Source organism: Dermacentor albipictus, chromosome 1 (genome assembly GCF_038994185.2).
Source record: "Dermacentor albipictus isolate Rhodes 1998 colony chromosome 1, USDA_Dalb.pri_finalv2, whole genome shotgun sequence".
Lineage (NCBI taxonomy): Eukaryota > Metazoa > Arthropoda > Arachnida > Ixodida > Ixodidae > Dermacentor > Dermacentor albipictus.
This window is the reverse complement of record NC_091821.1, coordinates 91,724,840-91,733,489: the sequence shown is the minus strand read 5'-3', so window position 1 is coordinate 91,733,489 and position 8,650 is coordinate 91,724,840.

Here is an 8,650-nt window from a genome sequence, read left to right as displayed (position 1 = left end):
TGCCTCATCGAAATGCCGGCCACCAACTCTAGAAATCATTACAATAGTCGTTTGTTGTTCGTTCAGAAATACAATTCTACAGAAGTGCACAGATTCTGGCCATGAGAGCCATATGCCGATGTTGTGCGCGTGTGCGTGAGTGTGTGTACGTGTTCGTATGCGTGTGCGTGCCTGCATGTATGTGTATCCGCGTGCGTGTAGTGTGTGTGAGGGGGGGGGGTGTCATAGTGACAGTGCTTCTTTGATATAACAAACACAATGTCGCCGACGCGATACTGGATACTGTTCATTCACCAAAAGTGCAATCAAGTCACTATTCTCTTTTAAAGGATTGGTGTGCGCTAACTACTCTGACTGCGTGGTTCTCTGTCCTAGCGAATACACGTATTCATCCCCGTATTCCGTTCCGATATTTCTATCATTCTGGAATTCCATTGTTCCGCAGACGATTTTCTGGTTGACATCCGATCCTTCGACCGTTTTGTTCTATAAACTAGATCAATCAATCAATTGTCGGTTGAGATTGAGTACAACTTGCAACCAAAATCATCTCCAGAATTGTTCTCTCCTATGTAAACTCTAAGTGCAGGCGAGCGATGAAAAATTGCATTACATGGAAACTAGGCGGCACAAATCTGGGCGACAAAAATGTATCGTTGGGAGCGTCGCCTTCAGCGCTAACACTGCAAAGTCAATATAAGCTTCTCTGTGCCTCTTAAACGACCTTATCCAAAACAAGTTGGTTTGTTGCATAAACATCTGTGATTACAGAAGCGATTAATCGATTAAATGTTCTTGATTATTCCCGTTTGAAAATGTTTCGGCAGGATGTATTTCACGATGAATGTCAGCGTTAATGTGATTAGCGTCAGAACAACCTAGCGACACACAGCATTGCCACCGCAGACGAACGAAGTGGCCACCTCGCTGCCACCCACAATGCCAAATGATACGACGACACAGCAAATCTTGTTCTAGTCACTGCGCCCCAGTTGAAACTCCGCAGAATTCCTATATATAGTGTCTTGGCTGAAACTTCATTGCAATGGCTCTCCATGAAGCGGCTGCGCTCGACGCTGACATGTTTGTTGGGAATGAGGTGCGATCGCTTTAATATATTTAAGGCTACATACCCCTTGTGTCACCTTGAAGAATCCATCCTGGGTGGTTGGACAAGAATTATGGGCACATAACAATATCACATACGCAGTGTCGAAGTTGTCTACCAGGCGAGGCAGCAGCTAGCAGCAAGTTGTCTATTCGGCCACATACCCAGTGACCCATGTTGTTTGCTCGGCAAGGCAGCCGCCAGCACACACCTAGTTGAACAAACTAGTAGACAACTTGGGACACTGGGCGAAAGAGGTTAAATGCAAACAGACCGCGACACGGGTAAAGTTCCCAAAGAATGGTAATGCCAAGAAAAGTAATCTCATGCATTCCGTTCCTGCTATTTTCTTTTTCTTTCTGTCATTCTATTTACATTTTACAGGCAGGAACCGGCCAACTCTCGGTAAACCAGTACTCAGATTACCGCTGTATATGAAGCGTTGTTCTCGCTTAGGTTGGCACAGTGTAGTAGCTGTAGCTGTTGCGAGAATGGCGGCACATCACTCTCGTGCCTTGTTTGCCCTTGCAGTCATTGTCCCTTTCCCAGAATGGGCCAGACACCTCGAAAGCACGTTGAGCTCGCACGTCGGCTCGTCATCGTCTAGGCGTAACAGCTGGAATGCTGTCTTGTCAGTAGTCCCACGACCCTTACGTTTAGTCTTCGGCTAATACGTCAAACAGCTGGTAACTACTGAAAAATAGTTTCATTATTTTCCTTTTTCTTTCCTGTAATGCTGAAGTTCAATGATCGCACATGTCGATTGGTCGCGAGGTTCATTTAGAAGTCTGACCGCACATGATAAAACCGGCCTTGGGCAGAAAAATAGGGTCACTTTTTTATCACCTCCTTTGTCGGTATACTTAAAAGGAAGAGTCTGCACACCGACCAAAATGGTTTAAAATAGTTATTTACGTTTCGGCTCCCCCACGGGAGCCTAGTCCACAATGAAACAAGCGGCAGAGCTGGAGCCCCTTTTTTCATGTGTGGCTCAAAACATGATTAAGGCACCTGGCATACATGGGCGGCAGATTGCCTTCGTTGCGATTAAGAGTGTGCGCCGTGGTTTGTATGATTAGGGACTCAAGATAAAGACGCGAAAAATGATTTCGTTCATTGGCAATCACACGAGATTTCTCCCAATTGATCGTATGTGATGTGATTGCGTAGTGTTCGGCCAAGGCATTCGATGCAACGTGTCGTTTCTGGACGTCTGGACGCACACGTGAGAGATTCGTGCGGTGAGGGATATTCCCTGCGTTGTAGTCTGCAGGGCTGTAGAATGGCGAGAAATTGTTTTGGAATCGGTTCCGTACTTTCCTCGTAACGCTGTCTCGCTGTGAAGCTCGGTGAGAGCGCGCTAGAACCGAGGCGTCGGCCTTCAGGTTCCCAGTGAGGGAGTCGTGTCCGGGTGTCCATTCTATTGTGGCCGTTTCAAAAAGGGTAGAGGTCCTTAATAGGGAAGTCGCCGTTCGCAAAATTCTACCAACAGTGTAGTTGTCACATGCTTCGTGTACGTCCGTGATTATCGTAGCGTGTGTTTTTCGGGGGTCCGCGACCATGGCTATGGCTATGGCCGCGTCTTCAGCTTCTGTAGTGTCAATGCGCTGTATTGTTGCCACGGCGATCTCACGGAGGGTGGAGTGCACGACGCTGACAGTGTGAGCCTCTCTGCCCTTGTACCTGGCCGCTTCTGTGTACCGCGTGTCGTGAGAGTTGGCGTACTACTTTTGTAATGCTTCCGCGCGAGCGTGTCAGCGGCCTCTGTTTTGTTCGGGATACAAGCTCCTGTTCCTAATGTTCCTGGCTAACGGTGCGACGTAGAGGCGCTCACAAATGGTCGCGGATATGCGTTCCTTCAACTCCCTCTCGTTCAGTGGCACAGGGTGGCCTAGATGTCGTAGTACAGCTCTTCCCGGCTCTGTGCGCGCTTACCGTTCCCTCTGGCTCACCAAGTGCACCTCTATCAGTTCACTGATTGTGTTGTGCATGCCAAGCTCCTCCAGGCGTTTGGTGGAGGTCCCTAGTGGAAGCCCCAACGCCTGTTTATGGGCTCGTCTTATAAGAGTGTCCAACTTTCGCACGTCACTGCTTGTAAGGGTAAGGTAAGGGGAGCTGAAGGTGAGTATAGTGGTGATCAGCGATTGTATCATCTTGACAACGTTGGCTTCTTTGAGTCCGTGTTATCTATTTTAGATACGATGGATGAGATGCATGATTTGTATTGTGGATTTTTCCAGGTGTTGCAGGGCGGTCGCGCTTCCCCCCGTCGCTCTGCAGTTGAAGGCGCAATACGCGGTTTTGTTTCACGCTTGGTACGAGTTTTCCTTCAAGCAGTACTTCCAGTTTCTTCGGGGTCTCCTGATTCTTTCTTCTTGATTTCCGCTGAAGAGTGATTAACGCCGATTTCTCAGAGGCGTACCGGAGTCCACACTCTTTGACGTAGCCGCTGATGGCGTCTGCAGCTGCATGAAGAGCGCCTTGCTGCATCTCCAGGGATCCTTAGCTGACCCGTAACGTTATGTCGTCTGCGTATATGACATGTCGAATCTCGGCTATGACATTGGCAAGAGCTTTTCATTAAAAGCTTCATGTTTTCTTGGAGACGAACAAAAGTCAACATCGGCACTCACACTTGTTCTACGACGATATAACGTCAGTAAGAGCGCGGCAGAAACTTGGACTGTTCTCAGGTTATACCAACTACTGCAAGGGAACTTGAGCATACAGGATTGCAGACGGAGGAACTTGCTTTTTGGGCAACGTAGTGTCGACTCACCGTATGGTTTTCGCCCCTGTGTACGCATAACCGAGGCGTCGTGCCTGCAGCGTCCAGAAGACATAACCTTCGTTACTTTTATAGGGAAGGCTGAACCAGTTGTGTTCCAACCCTCGCGAATGCCTCTGAAGTGCACACGCACATCCTCCTCATTGTAAAGTAAGCACAAATGCATGTGAGACTCTTAATCATGGTGTGGGAGATTGTGTACCTCTTGAGGCATTCTGATATAACAATGGTTGAGCGGCGAAATATATGAGCAATCCAGGGGATAGTCGCGACCATTTTTTCGCCTCCTGTTGTTTCCATTGCGGTGTAAGGCAGTGGTGCATCATCAAATATGACCTGTGACCTCTCTGGCAGCCACTCTGTATAGTCCATGCATAGCCAAAGGGCCGCCCCAACCTAGAACTAAGCCAGCGTGTCAGTGATTAAGACAGGGTGTCAGTGTATTGAAATATATGACAGGAAGGAAACGTGTGAAGACAGTTATTGTTTTATTTGTGCTGAACTAGCCTGAGAGCTCGGATCACCATTAAAAGCGGAATGGGGTTGGGGCATAGTTGTTCTAAGTGGCGGGAGTTGATCAGACAAATATATAGAGTTTACTTAAGTGCTACACCGGTAATTTAGAAAATACTAGGGTAAAAGAAGAAGAAAACGCGGCAGATGCGTGCACTCTGAGTGGCACGAGTAAGTCAGGGGAAACATTAAAACGAAAAAAAAAGAATTGGCGCCGTGGACGCAACGGTCGCAATGGCGCCATCGACAAACAGCGCAAGGGATCGAACGTGAGGAAAGGAGAGACTACGGCAGCGTTGTCTGTCCTTTTCTCAACGTCCTGTTCATCGCTCCGTTTTTGCTGCTCAAGTTATCATTAATGTCAGCAATGAGGTGCACGATTCGGTGGCTGGATAATTTAAGTCCCCTAGAAGTTGTGAAAGACAGCATGCTTAGCTCTAGTTAGGTAAATCGCGTCATTTAAGTGGCAGTGTCTCCTATAATGAGAATCAGCGACGGATAGCTGGCATAATATTATGCGCAGTAAGTCTCGCACTGTTTCCTGTGGTATAGGTTGGAGCAGCCATTCCCACGTACGCGCGAACAATGTCCTTTCGAAATGGAAAAAAAAACAGAAAATTTTAATTCAGTGACGACTGGAGTCCACGTTGAGCACCTGTCATGAAAATCACCATAGTCACTGTCAAGTGCTTTCGAACTCGGCCGTTGGCCTTGTCACAGGAGGCATCGTTTCGTTTTGGCCTTAGTTCTGCGCGGGATTGGTTAAGTGTCGGGTAGCTTTTCGTTAATTTATGTTCCTGCTTTCATTTCTGTCCCATTTAAGCTTGAAACAGTTTATTTGCAGCGATACATCTGAAGCCGCATTGATGTCCAGGAACGCTCCTGGGCAGGGGCTTTCCGCCTCGACAGCTTCTCTCAAAGCTGGTGAATTACCTTTGGAGACCTATCTCCGGAGTGGCGTGAGCAGCATTCCCGTTGCGCTGGTGCCCTCTGGTAATGGCTCTATCAGACTGAATAACCACAAAGTAATTCAAGAGCAACTTCATGCTGTGAACCCGTCTCGATGGCTTAGCGGCTATGGTGTTGAGCTGCTAAGAACGAGCTCACGGGATGAAATTCCGGCCGCGGCGGCGGCATTTCGATTTCGATGAGGGCGAAATGCCCGTGTCCCGTGCAGTGGGGGCACTAAAGATACCCTGGTGGTCAAAATTACTTCGGAGCCCCCCCCCCCCCCCCCCCCCCCCCCCCTATGGCGTGCCTCATAATCAAATCGCGGTTCTGGCACGTAAAACCCCAGAATAAAAAACAATTCATGCGTTGACTCCCCACTGCAAGAGTACCACCGATGTCCGGCAGCTCCGTCTCGGTGAAGTAGTGTGCTGGTCCCCAGACCAGGCTTGCGTAGCGGATCTACTGAAGTGCTCGTCATTTGCTTCTGTCCCGATGAGTTCGTTCATACCACCAAATCTTGCATGTACCAAGGGACTCGTGTGCGGAGCTGACTCTCAGCTAACCTCATCTGAAACCCTGGAGAAGCTCGCCATGGCCGGAGTTCTAACAATTTACCACTGTAATCGCACTGTGGAAAATATTTGGGTCCACACCAAGTCGGTTACTGCAACATTTGCTGGTACATCGTGCCACTCAGAAATGAAAGCATGGCGTCTTGTCTTCAGGGCTGAACCTCTTGCTTCACGTCCCCCACAATGTCGTAATTGCTGGAGATTCGGTCATAGTGCAGGTTGATGCAAATCTGCATTGCACTGCTGCACGTGTGGAGAAGGTCATTGTAATACCGACTGCATTGCCCAAGGTGAGAAGTTCATTATGCAAAAAAGAAGTGAGACGTGCAGTCAGGACACAAGAGTAGAGAAGCGGACAATACGTGTTCGTGTTGTTCACTTCTCTACTCTAGTGTCCTGTCTGCATGCCTCACCTTTTTTGGCATAATGAATCCTTACGAACTCGCTGAGGTTTCTGTCGTTCTAAGGTGAGAAGTGTTGCCCCCCTGTGAAAGTGCACACACAGTGGACTCTGCAAATTTTCCAGTTCGTGTGCAAGTAACGCAAGTGCCTGAACTTATTGATAGCAGGAGGTGCTCTAGGAGAGACGCTATAATGATTGTCGAGAAGACACAGATAATCTTTGGCGAGCCCTGACCAAAATTACATGTTGGACTTGCACGTCTCCACTAATATTGAACTCGATTCTCGTGCTCAAAAACGTAGCCGGTCACTATTAAACCATGCTTATTCCCTGTTGAATAAGAATAAGAACAAAATTATCCGCCTAGTAAGGTCTTCAAGGAGGGTATTTTGGGGAAGGTTGTTGCTAATGCAATACTATCTCCACCATTGGATCTTTAAAAGTATTGCAATATAAGTGTCGTTCAATTTTTGCAGCTTCCACAGATTTGTCGTGTCTCACTGCTCAAATAAATACAGATACAATCATTTCACAAGAAACTTGGCTGGCCCCAGAAAAATATTTTCATCTCAGAAATTATCACTCTCTTTATTTAGATCGGTCTACAAGAGGTGGTCATTTACGTACATTAGTATCAACAAACATTTGCGGCAAAGCCAAGAGAGCGCTGAAACTTCTATACCCTCAATCCGAAATTCTAGGAATTGCCTTAGGTCTACCTTTATGTCGTTCATTTTTCATCTAGAATGTATACTGTTCTACAGGGGATCACGACACACGGCCCTATGGATAGTGCAATTTCTACTAGTGGAAATGATGCTATCTTAGAGCATGACTTCAACTCCGATCCTCTGGCATGGTGTTTCAAAACACATCCATGCGGCACTCGTCTGTGGCATACTTCTTTAAGAAGTATGCTGTCGCATACCTTCTTTAAATTTTTGTTTGTACAGGATTGGTTTAGCACCCTTACCAATTTGTCATATGTGTAGAGAAGATGAGACCACAAAACATTTTTTTAAATTTCTTGTCGATGATTTATTCGCTTAAGAAAACGAACCTTAGAAACACCACTCCGCCTTCTTGGATTAGATTTAACTGACCAAAATAGGTGACCTTTGGGTGCCTCTACACTTTGGCATAGAAACGGGAAGGTTAGCGTTGCCATCCATAATTTTCTGTTAAGATCAATGAGATTTAAACTCTGAATACGAAATTTTTGGCCTCATTTTCTTTCATCTTAATTAAATTCGAAATTTATTTTTTTATGTTGATGGTAGAATGTTCATTTTCGTAAAATCATCCAGGCTCTCCAATCTCTATCTTTTGATTGTAACTTAACTATTAGAAAATCTTGACCTCTTATTTTCCACTTTACTTTTACCTACCCGTTTCTTAGCCAATCCTCCAGAGTGCGTACGTGCGAGTATATCCCAAGGAGCATCTACATTGTCGGCCTTGTCTTTGTTTGTAAAGGTGGCGGTGTCTTCTGGTGGGGAAGTGCAGAGGCACGGTTTTTATCTTCCTCACCTTTCCTTTCCTGCCTTTGGCTTCTTACCACTGGAATCGTTTATATTCCTTGATATCGGCGCTGATTTAGGACTGCTCCTACACAGCACAGCGTCAGCCAGTTATATTATTGAGCGCTCAAGGGGCCACACGCAGCATTATTCTCCGCTAATAACATCGCTGAAGTGGCTAAGAGGTAGATCTTCCCAATGACAACCTGTGGGTCCGGAGCTCCAATCATGGTGAGGCAATGTGACATATGTTCTTTACTTTGTGAAATTCACGCAAACCACTTTCGGATTCCGGAGTCGGTCACTTGTGATAGCAGTGGAGATGAAAACGACTCGGGGAGTGACCGCAACAACTGTGGCTGTTCATGGGGCTGTTGAACGGAATACAACATGCTCCGATGAAGAATTTCATATGGCCGAAACGCGCGGAAACAAGTTATTTCGAGAGGTAATTTGATCATTACAGGAGATAGCTGATAGCGTTTCTTCAGAGCTGTGATTATATCACCGTCTTAAGAACCAATCCTGTCTTTGGAGAGAAGTACAAAAGATGGGCAAAGAGCAACCTCGCTGCCAGAAATGACATTTGAAGCTTCTGTGAACAAGTAACTTTCGAACGTCCTTTTTGCGATAAATGATGCTGCAATTTGCCAGCAGTGATGATTTATGACAACAGTATTGTATGTCTTTACTCTAGTGTTATTCAAAAGAGGCGGTTTCTTTGTAGAGACCGAAGCAGTATGAGTGGTGGGATCATGCCTACTACAAATGCAACTGTGTAAATACCAGCTATTA